General features: G+C 47.7%; 1 long non-coding RNA gene and 1 pseudogene across 1 annotated transcript in view; both read right to left on the reverse strand.

Annotated features, from left to right (window-relative positions):
• Window positions 1-20,059, reverse strand: part of LOC122895546 — a 65,938-nt gene that overhangs the window by 17,290 nt on the left and 28,589 nt on the right. The window lies entirely within an intron of this gene.
• LOC122896225 lies at window positions 16,223-16,322 on the reverse strand (annotated as a pseudogene).

The raw sequence follows: 20,059 nt of genomic DNA on the forward strand, positions 1-20,059 counted from the left end.
TGCTAGACGCCAGGTCCCAGGCTGTATAGACACTCTCATTTAATCCTCCTAACATTTTTAATCCATGAGGCTGGGAGAGGTTAAGTCCCTGCCTAAACGCATAGATTATGAATGGCAGAAAAAGGATGGAAGTCAGGTCTTCACGCCAACGCCCGTATCTGGTACACTACACCGTACTGCCCCTTGCTCTGCTAGGGTGTGTGAAGTCCGTTGGCCTGCATCCCGGGATTCACATGCTAGGAGGCTGTCTTCTGCTATTCATCGTGACCCCCAGGCAGTCGTGTCCTGTGGCAGCACCTGTCTACGGAGCCCAGACATAGGTCTTGATATGATTTCTCTTGCTCCCAGCTTCTCCCAAGACTCACCAGCCACCTAGACTCAACACTGAATGAACTTGTAGATTTATGGTGCACACCCACTTATCAGTGCCTGGAATCATTCAGCAATTTAAATATTATATATAAGATCCCCCCCCTCAAATAGCTGGGAGCTGGTCTGTATGTTGCAGAGCTGCCCACGGAACGCAGTGAGGTATCCCAGACAATTTCTTAGTGGCACACGGATGAGTCACCTTGGGAATGGAGCCAACAGGGCCCCACAACAGTGGTTTGAGAGAAACGCATCTGAAAACTGCAAAGCTCCCAATGAGAGTCCAGCCCATGCGGTGTGAGGTGGCTCAGTCAGTTAGGAGTCTGACTCTTGATTTTGGCTCAGGTCACGATCTCAGGCTGGTGAGATCGAGCCCTGCTTTGGGCTCCACGGTGGGCATGAAACCTGCTTAAGATTCTCTCTCTCCCTCTGCCCCTCACCACCCCTGCTTGCGCACTGTCTCTTAAAAAAAATTAGCGGGCGCCTGGGTGGCTCAGTCGTTAAGCATCTGCCTTTGTCTCAAGTCATGATCCCAGCATCCTGGGATCAAGCCCCGCCTCCGGCTCCCTGCTTGGCCAGAAGCCTGTTTCTCCCTCTCCCACTCCCCCTGCTTGTGTTCCCTCTCTTGCTCTGTCTCTCTATGTCAAATAAATAAATAAAATCTTAAAAAAAAAAGAAAAGAAAAAGAATTCTAGCCCTTGACGTTTCCCTACTTCACATCCATGCTCCTAACAGAATATGACACAGAACCATCGGTGGATAGTCTCTTCCTCAGAAGGCGGGTGATAGTGAGCGATTTAGTTCAGGCAAAGCAATCCCTTGGCCCAATATAAGGGGTAAAGTGTTTGTCAGAGGATAAGTTGCCTTGAGAGAAAATATACTTCAAAACAACTACTAAGTGTGCTTCCCAGCAACCCCCCGAAGTGTGATGCTTCCTGTGGGGGGTGGTGTGGTGTGGGGGGGCGATGCCTGGCCGGGCCACCATGACGAGATCATCTCAGAAACTGGGAAATAAGCCTTTAGAAACTTTTCCTGCAATTTGGCAGAGTAATTTTTTGTCTGTTAAATTGAATAATTTTAAAAAATGGGGGTCTTGTAAAAAATTTTATGAAAGCCATTAAAATGAAGAAGTGTTTTTTTTCCCAATTTATTTATTTTCAGAAAAACAGTATTCATTATTTTTTCACCACACCCAGTGCTCCATGCATAAAATGAAGAAGTGTTTTGACGTGCGACAGGTGCTCACACGACAGGGTCGCGGTCACTGAGGATAAGGAAACCCGGGTACTCTCCCACATCTCGAAGGATTTCCAGGGCCCCCTCCGTGGTGTAGCCGTGCCATGTTGGGGGGACCCCCACGTGGCAGGTCAGTAGTACCGTGTGCAACAGACTTCTGCACCACAGGCCTCCGGCGGACATGGGAACCCCCACCAAGACCCCCATCGCACAACCCTTGCAATCGGAAGTTGTATTTAAAAGGCACAAAATGGCTTCTTTGAGGAGATACGTCCATGTACTCTCTCACGAGGGGGCAGAGCAAACACCTGTGAGAAAATAATTGAGGAGTTGTGTCACATACACCAGAAGTCCGCATCCAAGACAGGGGGACAGCTGAATTCCAGACAGCTGTCAAGAATTCCCAAGGCTGTGCTAAGGGAAAGAAGCCAGACGCCAAAGGATAAATATGCATGATTCCACTTACGTGAGGCACTCAGCCTAGGTAAGCTCGCGGAGACAGAGCACAGAGTGGAGGACACCAGGGGCCGAGGGGAGATGGAGGCGGGGAGTTGATGTCGAAGGGCTACGGGGCTTCTGCTGGGGAGGAGGAATGAGTTCCGGCAGTGGACAGAGGGGGTGGCTGCCTGACAGGTTGAACCCACTCAACGCCGCTAGATTGTACGCTGAAAAATGGTCAAAATCCTACCTAAAACTAGGAGAACACTAGGTGTTGACTCTATTGGAATTAAAATGAAAAACTTAGCAAAAATTTCAAAAAGGTTAAAATTGCACGTTTTCCATATATTTTACCGCAATAAAGAAATAAAAATTCCCAATGTGTTTCTGAGCACTAATTGCTTATTTAGGGGGGAAAAAAAAAAGCAAAAACTAAGAGAATAGCTTCCAATAAAGCAGCCTCTTTCTGAGGCCTGGGCGAACACCAAAAATAAATTACTTAATTAAAACACAGAGTTCACGTCCCTATCGCACTTGTAAACCAGAAATATACCTTTCACTCATAGAGAAAGGCTAGGGAGAAAGTTAAAAACCCACATTATCTTAAAAAGCGGTCAAAGCGGGCCCCTGGGTGGTTCAGTGGTGAAGCATCTGACTCTTGGTTTCAGCTCAAGGTCATGATCTCAGAGTCGTGTGGGATCAAGCCCCATGTTGGGTTTCACACTGGGCATGGAGCCTACTTAAGCTTCTCTCTCTCCTTCCTCCACCCCCCCCCGAAATAAAGACAAAAATTAAAAAGCAGTCAAGAATTCTACCCGTATTAAAACCCCTGAGATTCTGTGTCAACAGACACTCCTATCTTATCCCACGTTACTGAAATCTTCCCCTCCACCATGCAAAATCTGTCTTCTTCCCCGCTGCTGGGTCCAGCCTCTGTGGACCCCCAGCCTTTGTGGGAAAACCAGCAAACACTCTGCCCATAGTTAAGGAGGGCATCATTCCATACGACAGATTCTATTTTTAATTTAAGACACATAAGTAAGAGTTTCTTTAGGAGTCGCCAGATCAGTTCTCAACAAACTCTACTCCCTAGATTCTCGTGATTTTCTATTCTCCCAAGACCCTTGCACCTTTCCCCATGCCTCCGAATCATCGTTAGACGGGGTGTTCTCCAAGTATCCATTCAGGACTGACTCCTCTCTACGTACTCTGTCATGGCGAGCCCACCCATACCCTCACCTCTATAAACCCCATCTTTCTCACTATGACTCCTACCTATTTCTCCCTCACCTCAGGTCTCCACGTTGACTACCTACTGAACAGCTCCCCAATGGTGTCCCAGAAACACTGCAAGCCTGGAGTGATCGAACATGTACCATCTCACCTCCCAAACCTGATCCTCTTCCCACGTTAGGCGCCTCTACAAAGGACACCACCACCACCGTCCCAGAGAGCCAAGCACAGAACCTTCCTGGACTGCAGTGATATCCTTCTCTGTTATCGCCCTGCCCGCTGGGCTTCTTATTCTCAACCCATCTGGCATACTCTTTGATTGGGTTATTCCTCAACCCGTCTGAGGTTTCAGAAACAAGAACAAGAGTTGATCATTTCTCCCTAGAAAGTTCCAAGGACGTCATGTCACACAAACCAGAGGTCAGTGAAACTAGAATTTGCCTGGAATCCAAAAAGGGGTTCCCAGAGCTGGAGCTCTGGAGCCCACCGACCTGCTGAACCTAAAGACATTACCCCTAATATTTACAGGGGCTGCGACAATTATAATATATGTTCCCAGCATTACAAGATGGAGGTCAGCACCACCGTCAGAAGATGCTGGATGAGCTGGAAACCTGTGGGACAGGGTGGGGACAGCTCTCCTCTATCCCCTCATGTACTGAGCTTCATTTATGTGCCAACCACTGTCCAAGGGAGCCAGAGACACGGAGAAGCATGACACACTGAAACGCCGAGTCCAAAGAAGAAACAGGAAATTGCGACAGCGGTGTTCTCACTCCACTAGAGACGTATATACACAGGACACTGGAGGACAGAGAGATGAGTCCCTAGTACTTTTGAGAGCTTAGGTGCTGTGGTAGAGATTATGGAAGACTTCACAGAAACTGCTACCTCTGAGATCTGAGCGGGGATTTCGAGGGCAAGGAAAGATCCCTGTAAAGGAGAAGAACCTTTCAGGAAGGGGAACCACGGGTACAGAGTTGAGGGCATGAGGACCCATGGATTTTGAGCAAAGAGCTGGTATTATGGCATGGCCATGAAGGGCAGTGGCAGGAAATGATGGTAGAGAAATATCCAGGTCCAGGATCCCACAGAATTTTATACCGTAAGCCAACCTGGATGGTTGACCTTCTCCAGGGACCCGAGAAGCAAGGATCACAAACCACGATGAGCCCTTAGAGGTGGGTGCGAACTTACATATCTTCGATCAACTCCTCTGGTTTTGTAAGCCAGGAAAGGAGTTACGATGAGCAGCAGCCACTTGCCCGGGGCCTTCTGATGATCCTTGCATATCACACCTTCTCACACAACAAAAATCCCACATGCAGAGTCTCTGCTCAGGGCAAACCATGTAAACCAGACTCGGTGACGTGCGGGGCCTGAGAAAGCAGCAAAGCACCTGCCACAGGGCCCTCCTCTCGCAAGCAGGCCTGGAGGAAGAAATGGGCATTTGCAGAACGAAGAGATCGCACGCGGACGTAATGGGGAGAAATAAACACCTTTCCAAGGCAAGTGAACGCTCCCAGTGAGTCATCCCCAGCCCAAATGGGCCAACCCCCAGAATGTGCCAGCAGCACTGTACGGTCCTAAGATCCCTAACCAGCCATAAGAGAAACAATGAGCCCCAGTCATAACCAAGAACAAATGGTCACCAACAAGCACATAACCTCCAATCTGAAAACCTGTAAAAGGCCGCTTTCTTCTTTGTAGCTTCCCTGTTTATTTCGGGGGCAGTGAAAGGAATTTTTAGCACCATGAGAAGGTCTGCCTGTGCGTACAGCTTATACTGAGTAAACAGAGCCAGCGGAGGTATAATCAAGCATGAACTTTGGACCTAGATGGAGTGAGATTTGAATGACAGCTCATTCGCTTAGTAAATATGGCTCTGAGCTGATTTCTTGCCTCCATAAACTTCTCGAAATTGCATGGCATGCTGCAGGCACAAAGTAGATGCTCGGAAATTCGCGGGTTCTGTTTCCACCGGTCATGCCCCTTTGGGAGAGGATTTGCAAAAATGAGCCACAACTCTCTGTCTGCGTCCCTTCCCACACAGACTTGGGGCCTGCCAAGTGACCTGTTTTGATCAATGACATGTGGAAAATGTGACACCTGAAGCAGAAAGCTGAAAAGTGTGTGTGCATTGGAGTTTTTCCCTCTTTTGTTCCTCTCGGGAATCTTTAAGTCACTGCCATAGGAACAAGCCTGGGCTCGCCTGCTGGATGAGGGGAGCTGACATGGAGCCGACGGCCAGACACCGAGAGTGGCCGTCGTCGAGAAGGCCGTCAGCCCATTCCCAGAACCACCCAGCCAAACCGCTGATCATAAGACATAACAAATGTTTGTTGCTTTAAGTTTCTGATTTTGGAGTGGCTCGTTGGCAGCACAAGCGGACAACTACACTCCTTAAACGTTAGGAGCCCCCTGGTTTATGGTCTCGGGTCTCTCCTTAGTCCACATGGGAAATCTATACATCGACGTCAAAATGACGTATCTCAAAGCTGTTCCCAACACGTGAGACAGGACTACTGCCCTCCACCGTTCCTCCTTCTCAGCTTACACACCCAGTCAGCCCCCTGGTGCTGTCAACCCCCTAAGCACCCAGTGACTCCTTCCCTCTTCCTTATCCCCATTATTTCGATGCCATGAAAATGTCTTGCCCTGTTTTACAAATGATTGCAATAAGCCCTAAGCAATTTCCTGCCTTCAGGAATCTTCTCCCACCAATGCAGTTTCCATCCAAGCCTGAGGAAAGCTCTTCAGCATGTCCCCATTGTTCACGGGATGAGGCCCAAATGTCTTAACCTATCACAGAAATCCCTTCCCGAGCTGGCCCTTCCACTGCCACTTCCACCTTCTGACACACCCCATACAATACTTCCAGTTCCCCCAGGGAACCCCGGAAAAGGGGGGCCTTTGCACGTGTTGTTTGCACAGTCATGGCACATCAGTCCTCTTTTTTGAATTTCTACTCATCATCAGACTCAACTCAAAAGTCACATCTTCTGTATAAAGCCTCTTCCCACCCCAACCCCAAAAGAAATGAACTTCTTCCTCCTCCATACTATCACTGTGCTTTGTTCAATCCTTGAAGGTCACCGGTGTCCAGTCACAGTAACAGTAGTCTGTTCATGGTTCTCTCTTCCTCGACATCCCCAAACCTCTCTAACCTTTCAACGGCCTTCCTTCTTGTAGCATTGGGCACAGGATCTAGTTTAGAATAAGCATTCCCCAAAACGTTCATCTCATGAATGAAATCTTAGCCCCCTTCCCTTTTCCCTTACAATAGGCTAACGTCATGGGTCTGCCCTTAATAACTTCCAAATGCAGATATGCTCATTCTACAACATTGTGAAGAAAATTGCTAACACGCACAAAAACATGTCATTCCCCAAAATGTTCATCTCGTGAATGAAATCTTAGTGCCCTTCCCTTTGCCCCTACAATAAGCTGGCTTTGTGATTCTGCCATTAATAACTGCCAAACACTGATATGCTCATTTTATAAAACTTCAAACAAAATTGCTAACACAGAAATACATATACATGTCAGGGATCTTCAGATTGAAGGTCTCTGTTTGGGGTGTACCCCTTTTGCTGTTAGTTCCTGGCAAATTAAGTGATGTAACCTGGTTCTGAAAGGCGAAGTACATCTCTAGCCCAAAGGAAGAAGTTCTAAGAAGTAGTTTGATGACTTTCAGGGAACTCTGACCTTCTGAGGAAAGCTCTGATCGAAGAGACGAGTAGGAGATATGAAGGCAAGCAATAGATTCTAGGTTCGGAAAATACCATAAAACTTTGGAAGCACCATATGAAACATGCCAAATCCCATCCCCCCGTAGGGTGACATCCTGGGGAGAGCACGGGCTCCAGATTCCAGAGGGCTGAAGTCAAATCGCAGCCTCTGTTCCCTTCCTATGTCTGCTAGCAAAACTCCGACATTCTCTTTCCGCATCTGTAAAATGAAGGATTTGAACCAAATTTATTTCCAAATCCCATTAAGTTCCATAAGCCTATAGGTCTGAGTCTATGGCAATAATTCCTAAACCTGCCTGCATATCAACATCACTTGGGAAACTTCATAAATTACAGTCCCCCAGGCTCTCTTCTCAGAGACTGGGATTCTACCGATCTGAAGAGAAGTCTGGGAATTCTGTCATTTTAGAAAACCCCAGCAGGAGATTCTGATGCAAAGCCCCGTTTTGCATCACATGGGCCACCGTCTAGAAATGTCATCTGGTACCATTTTTCAGCTCCTTCTACCAACTACAGAAGAATGCTTTCCAATGGGAATATCTCCAATTTCGTCATAATGGTTGAAAGAAGTGCAGATTCACTTTACCTAAAGTCACCTCTCTGTTGCTCAGAGGTGGAAATTGCCTACAAAGTTTTGCATTTTGATATCTGTATTCTCACCATTTTAAGCAGGTGATTTGGTCTAATCTTGGGCAAAATACGATCCATATAAACCTATTTAAGTTTTTTTTTTTTAATGGAAATCAGTGAAAAAATAATTATGTCATGTATCAATATTTACAACCTCTTCTCAGGCACATGTCAACACTGCAGAGTAAGATATATGTTCGTGGGACAAATCAGTAGCAGGATAAAAGCACACCTCGGTGTTTTTCTTCCCAGAAGGACCTATCCAATTTAAGGCAACGAATTATTATAAATCTAAGTTAATTGTGGACAATTCCATTTCTCTTGAAAAGACACTAATTTTGGCAGGTCCTCTTGCAACGAGGGCCTACTTATGATCTAGCACATGAGACTGGAAAGCCAGTCGGTTGATGGGCTTGCTTCTGGGAAACATTCTTTCCCCCTCCTTGATTAAGGGAGGATCCTTTTTGTCACCGGGATCCCTGCGTCTTTCCTTGAATGTAAAGGGCTACATCACAGTGACCGTGAGATATGGAGCGTGAGGCCCAAATGCCCATAACCAGAGATGACATAGTAGAAAATGAGAAAGAGCCTAGATTTGAACAGCATTAGGGAACCACCGCTCCCACCAAAGACCTAACGGCAGACTTTTTGTTCTGCGAGACAATTGGGTATCCTTATTGTTAAAACCCCTGTGAGCCTTGATTTCTGTTGCTTGCCGTCAAAAATACACCCTAAGCAAAAATCAATTTCCGGTCAAGGTTAGGTCTAATCTGTGGGAGGCAGCTGCACATACCTGGAGTCAGAGCCCCGTGCCAGAGTCGGGAAACAAGCCCAGGCAGAAGCATTTCAGTAGCTGCTCAAAGAACAGGCAGAAGACAGGACGAAGAGTGAGGAGGCAGTCAGCTTTCCAGGAGAAGGTATGAAAATGAGACAAAGGACTCAAAAGGCTTCAAGTTTATCACTTGACATTCTAGTAGGGGAGTCTTTACTACAGAAATGGGAAAGATTTTTTTTTCCCCAAAAACTGAAGTCAAACAATTACAGGCGTCACCAAAACCTTCCTCACGTACCCAACTACTTCTCTTGCTCGTGTTCTCTCCTCATCTTGAAGGCTCTGTCTTGGAAGGTTGTGTCCTGCCCCGTGGCGTCACCCCAGAGGAACCCGTATTTCAGGTCCTACGAACCCCTGCGGTGCCCTCACTGGCTCCTGGTCATTACCAGCCCAGGCCCCTTTGACGTCAGTGATGCTCACTCCAAGTAAGTCCGCTGGGATTCTGAAAGCCACATTAGCATAAGATTCTTGCATCTGGGACTAGTTTCTGGAAAACATCAAGAAAGGCAAGACACACTGTATCTCCTCGTACTCTGGCTCTCACTCTCTCTCTAACGCTTAAGGAAATTAAAAAGAACCTCTTGGTGTATATAGCACATTGGCACATCAAAGTCCCCCAAGGAAAATATTTGAATTTCTTCCATCTATTTTCCTCTCCTGTTCTTTGTGCCTCTCAATGAGAAGAAAGGTAGAGCTTACATTTTATGTCAACACAAAAGGCCTCCGTTTGTGTGCATTACTTATTAAAGTATTCAGCGATTCAATGTCAAGGTATGTATTATACATACTTTTTTTTTTCTAGGCCATTATCAGCTTTCTTACAACACTATTATTCTTCAGCCCAGCTAATGCTTCTGTCAAAGATTTAGCAACAAGCATGGAAAATGTCAAACAGTGGGGAAGAAACCTAGCTCTTTCCACAACCGCACAAAAAGCCCGAGTTGTCTTTTATGGAAAAGCAGCCTAATTCCGCTATGAACACCAATGGGTGTTTTATCAAGGGACGGGAGAGTGGGGTAGTTTATTTGTTTCTCTCTGCACACCTGAGTCCATTTCCTCTGAATGCATTTCCTTTCTTCTTCTGCCAATATACTTAATAAAATAGGGCCTATGTTGTTATCATTTTGCCCTCTTCCCAGGAGGTATCTGGCTTGGAACGTGACAGAAATCAGCCAAGGGAGTCAGTCCTGTTCTGTCTGCAGAGCAGTGTGATAAGATTTAAGGAGCACTAAAAGGCTTCTCTGGAGAAAAATATTTTCCCAACCTGCTTACCAGGGTGCCTGAAATTACAACCCTTCTGCTTTAAGGCACTGAGAGCCTCCATTAAAATGCAAATACGTGAGGTGAGTTATTTTATCAAACTATCACATCTTAGCTTGAATTAGTTTATGGCTTAATTCAAAAATCCCGAAGTGACGGGACACAGGGCTGTTCGGTTTGAATGGGAGCAAAGATGATACAAAGGTTTAGGGTTGCAATGTGTGTGGCCTACGAAGCAGGCCTGAAGAGCGGAACAAGTGAGAAAACAAGGCACAGTCTGATGGCACCGAAAGTGAAGTCCAAGGTTAATCCAGAAGGGCAGGTGCTCTCAGCAACCTTGGCTGAGCCACAGGCTGGTCCGTGTGGTCGAGAAGCTGTGATCCTCACAGTTCAAAGGAACTCACGGAAGGGTCGATGTGCACGTGGCTTCTCTCCCCTCCCCCACCTCCCACCCTTGAGTGGCATCCTGTCCTTGTGGGATTTACCCACCATTGCTTCCCTGTCTGGCTGTGCTCAGGACTCTCACCCACTCCCTCCCCAGCCGTCTCCGAGGCTGCGTAGAGCCCGTGGTGGACACTACCAGTGCCCTCAGGATTTCCGCATCTCTCCCTTTCCACCCCCTTCAAGTTGGTCACGGCCATATGAGTGACCTGGGCCAATGAAACAGTAACAGAAATGGTCCCTCCCTGTCCCTTCCAGGGTGAAGCGTGGGCGAGCGGGCTCATGATCCTCCAGGTGCCCGTCCTCTGCCATGGTGAGCTCTGAGGCGTGGTGAACTCCCGTAAAGGTGCTACAAGGCCAGAGCCGGCAAGAATGGTGGACACAGAGAACAACCGCCTGGAAACGTGCTCAGACTCGCCGATGACCCTAACTGAGCAGGAATACGCTTCTGTCGTGTTAGACCCCTGATGCTTTGGGGGTACCGCCTCCTTATCACCGAATCTCCCCTGACTGACCCTTCCCCCACAGAAAGCACCTCAGGAAATATCGTCAGGCCCTCCCTACCACCATACACTTCTCATTCAACAAATAGTTACTGAGCACCTACTACGTGCCAGATGCTATTCTAGGTACCGGGGATTTCGTAGTAATAGTCAAAACAAAGTCTTTGGGTTCGTGAAGGTTGCATTCCAGTCAAGGAAGAAAGATTATAAATAACTCTCTGTTAGGATTAGGTTCAGTTGAGTGTAACAGAAAACCCGAATAATATCAACTGAACCAAGTTGTAGGTCTAGTTTGTCTCATATCAAATAAATCTGGAAGTTGGCACTCCAAGACTCATCCATCAGGGCCCAGACCCCTTCTGTCTTTCTGACCCACCATTCTTAGCACGTGGCCTCCACTTACGGAGCACCTGGTCTTCTGGAATAGCTGCCGCAGCCCCATGCATTTTACCTACATTCCGGCAGGAAGAAAGAGAAACGGGGAAAGGGAAGAGGCGGTGTCTTCCAACAGAGGCAGGCCTCGTCAGACAGCTGTCCCTGAAGGTCCAGTCCATAGGTAATACGTACAACTCATTGGCTACTTTTACCTTCAAGGGAGGCCAGTAGGGAAATACAATCCCACATAGATAGATTTTTGCCACCAAAAAAACAGGCTTCTGTTAGTAAAGAAGAGAATAAGTACTGAGTCGGCATTGAACAGTCTCTGCCATCATAGATAAGTAAGGACTTCAAGTAGCGGCAGGTATTCTGAAGAGGGAAAAAAATGTGATTAAAAAAATGGAAATGGTGTCGCTTTATCCAGGGTAGGGGAGAAGGCAAGATGGCAGGGGAATGGGGAAGAGAAGTCCTCCGCGGAGACAGCTGGACGAGAGAAACCCAGGCAGAGGGAAGGAGTGTCACGGATTGCTGGAACCGCAAGGAACAGTCCCCCCATCCGGGGAGCGGAGTGAGTGAGGGGACGCGGTTGGAGATGAGGCCAGAGAGGCAGGGAGAAGCCAGGTCACGGAGCACCCTGCGAATTTCATTCCAAGTGTGTTGGGAGGCAAGCGGAGGGACAAGCAGAAGGTGACATTACCTGAGTCCTCCTTAATCCTGTCGTTTGGGAGCTAAACGTGGGAAACTGGTTGGTAGAGGGATAAGCATGTGCTGGCCACCACGCACACATCCCGACGAGAGGTCCCGGCGCTGCACCCACCGTGGGACGGAGAGGCAGTGCGGAGAAGGCTACAGCAGCAGCAGCCATGAGCGTCTGCTGCTACCAGCACCAAGCGTGCATTTTGTTAAACCCCGTTGGCCTGGATGCAGAGCTTCTCTTGCAGAATTTAGCTGCTCATCTGCCGGCTCAGAGAAAGTTGGGTTTTTTCAGGATTCGAGTCTCGCTCTGAGAACGTGATTGACGGGGAACCAGGGGAGGCTGGGCAGGAAGGTTGTTGAGACGAATCACGGACATGGGGGCCACTGGGCTCCCAGCAGGATGGGAAGGGACGGACGACGGAGACTGAGGGTGTGAAACACCCCCCCCACCCCGCCCCGCTCAGAGTCAGCCACTTCTCTCCCGCCGGCAGCTAATGCCCGGCTTCTTCCTCTCTGCCTGGCTTCTGTGGGTGGAAACGGCATTGGTCTCTCCGCCCCGGACCGGCTGACCAGTACCGCTGGGCCTCTCTCCCATCACCCTCGGCCCCACACTCTCCTGCCACTGCTTGGGCCTGCCCAGAGCTCACCCAGCTCAAGTGTTGGGCTCCCAAGTGTGTCAGAAGGAAGATCGATCCATCAATCGATCGATCAATCTATCTATCTAGATATATCACCACCTACACAGCACACACTAACTCCCGATTAAAGTCATTCGACGTTATGATTTATCCTCTTCCAGCGTTACTCAGGGCGAATCTCACCCCTCCCACAACCCCTGCTCCCCACAGCCTCCCTTTTCCTACTTTCCCGGACTCCCCTTGTGCGTATGTTCACAGCACGTAATGTGCTCTTACAACGTGCTGCGTCGCTCTCCAATTGTCAGTGTTACTCAGTCCAGCACGTGAGTCCGCGCTAATTACTGCAGGCGAATACATGAAATCACGCCCGTCCTAATTCTCCACGGGCGCGCCTTGCTCTTCTCTCCGATCCTGGAGGAGATTCCCGTAGGCCCGTCATACCCGCCTCCCACACCTTTATGGTGGACGGGGCAGGTTAGACACCAGGGGCAGAAGGACTAGGGGACCGGGAGGGGCCTTCAGTCTGGAGAACTCCCTGGATCCTGTGCACTGGGGAACCTGAGGGTCCCAATTCCCAACCTGGGGATGCTTGGAACGGGAGTGATACGCATCTCTAGTTAAGCGCCCCCTTCTCTGGGCAGGGCCTGTGCTATCCGGGGGAGAACAGGTCGGGCATTATCTTCCTAAACGTCTCCAAAATGCCTCAAGAAGGAGTCCGACTTGGTCAAAATTAAAAGCTACAACTTCAGCCTCGTCCGCAGGCCCCTTGGGCCAGCGAGGAGAACTGGCTCTCAAAACAAATAAAACTCCTCCAGAACCCCCGCCGGCGGCCTCTCCCACCATAAAGAGGAAACACTGTGAGCAGAGCTTAGGGGCTCACTGGGAAGCTGCCCTGCCCGCAACCCTTCCCGGGGCTTTGGGTGGCCGCCTTAGCTGAGGACGGAGCCACACGCGGCCAGAGGAAGGACTTCTGCAACGCGGAGCAGTGTGGTTGCCCACCGGGGCCTCTCTACATCCCCCGAAGGCAGCTAATAGAGGAGCAGAGAGGAGGCATCAAGAACCAGAAGGGAGGGACGAGGGAGGGAGAGAGGCGGGGCGGGAGCACTGACGTCAGAGGTAAGAGGAGAGGCGTCTGTAACTGATGGCGTGTGCAAGGGGAGGTCCTTATAACGGGGTTCTCCACCTTACCTTACATCTAAATCAACGGTGGGGGCGGGGGGCTGTTAAAACCCAGATTCCCAAGCCTCCCCTCCAGAGCTTCTGATTCAGTAGGCCTGGGTAGGGTCTGGGAATCTGCATTCCTGGTAAACTCACAGCTGATACAGATGCTGGTCCAGACACCCACTTTGAGACGCGCCGCCCTCCGGAATCAGAAAGAAGCAAGGGCACAGGCGTCGGACTGTGGAAAGCCCGGGCCCCTTCTAGGGAGAGAAAGTACATTGGCGTGACGGGACCAAAGGAGGTGGGAGATGTTCCCACAGCGAAGACACGGCAGTTGGGGAGTGGGATGCAGGGGGCGAATCCCGTCCACTCGGAGGCACTTTGGACATTTACAGCCTTGGGTGACATGATGAGCTTGTGCTTCCAGGACTTATCACTCCGGCATCCGTGCGCAGGATGGACTGGAACAGAGGGAGACTAGAGAAGGCAGAACAGCCGGGAGAGGCCAGAGGACCATAACATGGCCGGAGCCAGGGCCACAGCAGCGTGGGAAGAGGAAAGAGCGGTCCTGGGGCACAGAACTGAGCAGATGGGCAGAGGCGGGGACGGGATGCGGGGAAGAAGGAAGGGCTAAAAGCTACTCCAGGCTGGTCGGCTCTGATGCGGAGGTGGAGGAGGCCCTACTGACTGACAAAGGGAGGCGAGGGACAAGGAGATCTGGGGAGACAAGAACCTCATCAATCCCATTGACAAGGACCTGAGGTATCCAGGGTGCTCATTAGGCAGCTAGAAATCCAGCTCCGGGGAGGAACAAAGAAGCTAGAAGTACAGATGCAGGGCTGGGGACTCCTGGATACGGGTCCAGGCTGGACTCCAGGCTACGGTTAGATGACCAGGGCGAGGATTGGGTAGTCCCTGGGTACGGCGGTGGGAGAAATAACAGCAAAAGACCCTGGGACATCAACTTGACTTCTCTTTTTAAAATGGTCTCAGTTGGGGTGCCTGCGTCCCTTAGTTTGTTAAGTGTCTGACTCTTGATTTCAGCTGAGGTCATGATCCCAGGGTCCTGGGATCGAGCCTCATGGCACGCTCCCCACTCAGCTTTCTGCCCAGTTTTCTCCCTCGCTTTCTGCCCCTCCCCCTGCTTGCACTCTTGCTCGCTCTCTTTCTCAAATAAATAAAATACATTTTTTTAAAAATGAAATAAAATAATAAAATGTATTCAGTGATGGAAATCAAGGAAGGAGACAGAGAGGAGGAGAAAGGGGTGCAGGGGTTACAGCCCAGCAGGACAGATAAGACTCGGCATCGTGTCCCGGTGCTAGCCTTGTCGTCTCTCCAGCATCACAAACCCTTCTGACCTTGCCTTGTTGCAGGGAAGGTGTCAGCGCTGATCATGAGCCGTCCCCATGCCCACTGGCTGCCCTTCCCTGTTCAGCCAGACCCTGCCAACTACACTTCTCGGGCTCCTTTGCCAACTGGCTTCTGGTTAATTTGTGCCGGAGAGAGGCACTGGCAGGAGCCTGGACGGCGGAGAGCAGTTCCTCTCCCGCTCCCTCCCCATCTCTGCCTTCTGCAGCCTCTCGCCAGACTTGTGCTTCTGGGTCCCGCCGGGCACCTGGGTCCTGGGGTCTGACCACAGCCCCTCTCTCCTCTTCAGCCCCTGCAGCCTGGGCTGCTGCTCATCTGCATGTCGACCCACCAGCCCACTGGGCTCTTAAGCTTTCCCAGCACCTCACAATGACGTCCCAGGAGAAGTCCCTCTATTGAACTGGCTGGCGCGGGCTCTGTGGTCCTGGCCGGTCCCGACAACTGATAGACACGTCATGATACTACATCACTTTCTCTCCCCCGAACCCATTTCAGTCTTCAGAATCCCATTCAGGCTGGGATTATCCAAGCTGATATCAACAAAAGCTTCCATTTAAAAATTAGGAGATAATGTAATTTTAAAAGAAGCGTTCATGAGGATAAAGGCTGAAATAAATAAACTGTAACTCATAAAGCAGGAGAATGATAAATTCGTTCAAACACTGGTTTTTTTAAATAAGACTTCTAAAATAAACTTTTGACAAATATAATAAAGGAAACATTTTTAATTAAAAATGAGAAAGGAGATAAGATAAAATATAGAAAATTGATTTTTGTCCTCCAAATCCAAAGAGGATATTGTTGGCTAATAAATAGAAATCTTCAATGAAATAAATAATTTCTAGAAAAGTAGAGATTCCTAAAAATAACTCAAGAAATATAAATCTAAACAGAATAATAACCAGGGAAGAAGTTGAGGAAATGATCAGATAACAACCTAAAAAATGTAGTTGGTCCCAGCATTTTCACAGGAATAATTTTCATACTTTTCAGAAACAGATCATTTGGATGTTGTGTAAAACATCCAGAGTGCAAAACGAGGTAAGAGTACCTTCGTGTCCACTAGGCAAGCAGGATCTTCTTCCTAAAGCCCAATAAAGGTAAAACACACAAAAAGAAAATTATAGTCCCTTTCCCAAGTGAATATAAATAGGAAAAACTTAAATAAAACCATCACCTCTAAAAAGGAACTGGTTTTACTGTACTACTTCGGGTCTTTAGAGGGAAGATAAGTTCTAAGGTTTCGCAGTAACGATTTCACTGAGATAGAATTCTTACGCCATAAAAAATAAGGAACACCTTACACATGTGTCATCCTAACACAGGGTCCAGGCTAATGTCTGTATCGTTCCTATGTTAGCATATGTGCTGAGAAAGCAAGCACAAGGGATGATAACTCTGTAAGTTAGGCTGGAAGAAATTACAAAGGACGGACAGTTTGCTCGCTGTGGAAATAAATAACCATTTGGTAAAGCTAGAACTAACATCGAAGGGAAAGTATCATCTGGAGAAAACATTCGCAGCAAATAGAAAACAGGGTTCATGTCTCCGTTATGGAAAGAGCTTCTGTACGCTGACACCGAAAACTTAAATCCCTAATATGTGAACTGGCAAAGAACTGAAGGAGAGTATTCAGGAAAACAGAGAGGATATTCGTAAACAAGCATGGGGGGAAATGTTCCGCGCGGCTTGCAATCTGAGAAATGCCCACTCAGAGGATGTTGTGGCATCCTACACCCGCCTCCTCTAAGGAATTTCAGAAGTCACTGGTATGACACCACTGTGGCAGAACCAGTCCCCGCACACAGCGTTGGTAGCCACATCCGCCGGCACCACCTCTTGGTGATCCATCTCGGGAACCGTCTTGAAGTGTCACAATGTATCCCTTTCCCCTAAGAGATTTATAAAGAATAAAAACTAAAGGTACGGAAGGTGTTCACGGCCATGTCACTCTAACAACCAAAGTAAATCATTAATTAATTAAAGAGGATCTAAAGCCAACAATCGGACTACTGAGGAAGGGTTGTAAACTATTGTTCCTAATTATAGTAAAAGCTATGGTTTATCAACCTCCCTCAGAGAGTTTACGTTTTTAGTCCTGAACAGTCTCAGGAGGTAGGTAGGAATTACTAAGGATCAGAAAAAGTCAGCGACTTGCCCCAAATTGCACAACCAGGGGCTGTGGAACAACTGTTACCAAATCCCATGTTCTTGGGATGTGAAACGGGGGTAATGAGTCTCTGCTCTGAGCCCTGGTTTGCTCATCCATAAAAGAAGGCAATACAAGTACCTAAAGAGTGACTATGAACATTAAATGAGGCTCTTAAAAATGGCTGTAAAGTTCTTAGCACACAGCCAGGACTCAATTATTAAGAATAATGATGATATAGGGGGTTCCTGGGTGGCTCAGCTGGTCAAGCAACCAACTCTTGATCTTAGCTCAGGTCTTGCTCTCAGGGTCATGAGTTCAAGCCCCACACTGTGCTCCGCATTGGGCATGGAGCCTACTTAGAACAAAACAAAACCAAAAAAAGAAAAAAAAAAAAAGGAGAAGAAGAAGAGCTATAATAATAGAACGTTGTACCAACCCAATGCAATTACAGCAATGTTAACACCACAAGTGGACAAGGCTGAGACAAAGTAAGGAATAACGAAAACCAGCACAGCAGAGAAACTTCTCTTTTTGAACTATTTTGTATTTAGTACAATGGGGAGAAATCTGGAGGGAAACAAAATGAGAAGATAAGAAAAAAATCCTAAAAGGAACTGGCTTTTTGAAGGGAGCCTAGCATTAAATCTGGGATCACTGCATCTACAATCTTTGAAATATTAAACGTACGCCCATGCACCTCTTGGAGATGCCATGCCGCAGGTGGGGACCATGGGTGGATCTGCTGTTTCACTTATCCAAAGGTTCAAAAAGTCATGTATTGGCCTCAATAATATACTAAAGCTAGTGACTGTCTTCCTTAAAGATGACATTTTTTTTTCCTTAAAACTGAGACTCTGAAGCATCTCAAGAAAAATCTCTGGGTAGCTAAGAATGGATCCAAGTCCACTCCTAAAGAACAGCATCATTCCAGGGTTGCTGCCTGGCGGTAAGGAGGGTCACTTGCAGGACCAAGGAGAATGTGGTTACACCTCCCTTTGGTCATGTGGCCAGAATCCACCTTCAAGAGCGGGACAGACTTACTCAGTGTCAGCCTCCAGTTGTAAATCTATGAATGAGAATAATTCCAACTACTGGAGAGACAGATGTCAGAGCAATGAGGGAAAGAGCTAGAGGCATTCCTTGACTTTTCTTCCCCCAAATCAGCAAAGCCTGAAAATCTCCACCCACTACAAAGACATACATGGAAAGTTATTTGGCTGTCAGTTCCCACACTGTCGCAGGCTTGAGAAGGACAAATGGGATTAGGTGCAGCTGAGGGACAGACATGGAACCCATCCAGGCTGTGGTCTTGAGCTTGAATTACGAACTGTCTACTGGAGTCAGAACTTATGTGGCTTGTAAATGAGCTCCCAAACAAGAAGTGACAAGTTCAGCAAAGGATATAAGTTGAGAAGAGAAATGTCAGGGGATGACCCAGAACCTGGCATGACCAGAGGCTGAATCATAGTGAGCTCAAACCCTGATGGCCAAGTGCCTATTTCACCTTGGATGTCAAAGAGTCCCCTTAAATTTAACATGTCAGACACCAAGCCCCCCACCTCTGCCCTCACTGCTCTGCTGGTAGCTTCCCATCTCAGGTAAGAAACACCATCCTGCCAAACCCTCAGACTCTTCTTTCTCTCACATCTCACATCCAGTCCATTAGAATATCCCACCCATGGCCTCTATCTTCAAGATATACCCCAATCCCTCCTCTTCTCTTCACCACCACTGCCACAATCCTGGTCTAAACCATCATCACCCCAAACATGTCTTCTTGTTATAGTCTTTTAACTGGTCTCCATATTTCCACCTCTGTACACCTCTGACTCCGTTCTCAACAGAGCAGCCAAAGGGACCCTCTGAAAACAGAACTTGGATGATGGATGACACCTTGAAAAAACAAATCCATCAAAGAATAAATTGTCAAAATTAAGATCCAATCTTTAGAAGACATCGCTAAAATGAAATTTTTTTAAAAAGCCACAGACCAGGAGAAAATATTTGCAAAGCATATATCCAACAAAAGACTTGTATCCAGAATATGCAAAGAACTCTCAAAGATCAAAAATAAGGAAATAAACAACACAATTTAAAAACTGGGCAGGGGCGCCTGGGTGGCTCAGTTGCTTACGCGTCCAACTCTTGATTTCAGCTCAGGTCATGAGCTTAGGGTCATGGGACCAAGCTCTACATCAGGCTCCATGCTCCGGATGGAATCTGCTCGTCCCTCTCCCTCTGTTCCTCACCCTTCCCCAGCTCGTGCCCTGCCTCAAATAAATAAAATCTTTAAAAATAAAAATAAAAACTAGGCAAATGATTCGAACAGACCTCTACTACCCACTTATTAGAAATAACTAAAATTAAAGTCACAGATCGTGCCATATGTTGGTAAGTATAAGGAGCAAAGGGATCTCTCAAACTTGCAAGAGGAGTTCCCACATTGGGAAAGTGTCTGATGATTTCTTAAGAAGTTAAACCTGTACCCACCATATGATCTAACCATTATACTGGTAGGTGTTCACCCCAGAGGACAGACAGCAGATACCCACACCAGACTTGAACAGGAATGTTCAGAGAAGCTTCATTGTTAAAAGCCAAAAACTGGAAATAACGCAAAGATCCAGAGAAACTGGATAAACCAGTAGTAGTATGCCCATTCAATGGAATAATGCTCAGCAATAAATAGCAACAAACTCTTGGTACCACATGGATGAACCTTAAAACAATTATGCTGTGGGAAAGAGATCAGGCAAAAGAAGGGCACATACTGTATGGTTCCATTCCATAAAATTCTAGGGAAAAAAATCTATAATGACAGAAAGCAGATCAATGGCTAACTAGGGACAGGTGACAGGAGAGGAGGAAGGGAGAAATCACAAAAAAGCATGAGGATATTTGTGGGAGTACTGGATATGCTTATTATCTTGACTGTAGTGATGGAGATTACATATATTTATATATTATAC

The sequence above is a fragment of the Neovison vison genome, chromosome 14 (assembly GCF_020171115.1).
Source record: "Neovison vison isolate M4711 chromosome 14, ASM_NN_V1, whole genome shotgun sequence".
Lineage (NCBI taxonomy): Eukaryota > Metazoa > Chordata > Mammalia > Carnivora > Mustelidae > Neogale > Neogale vison.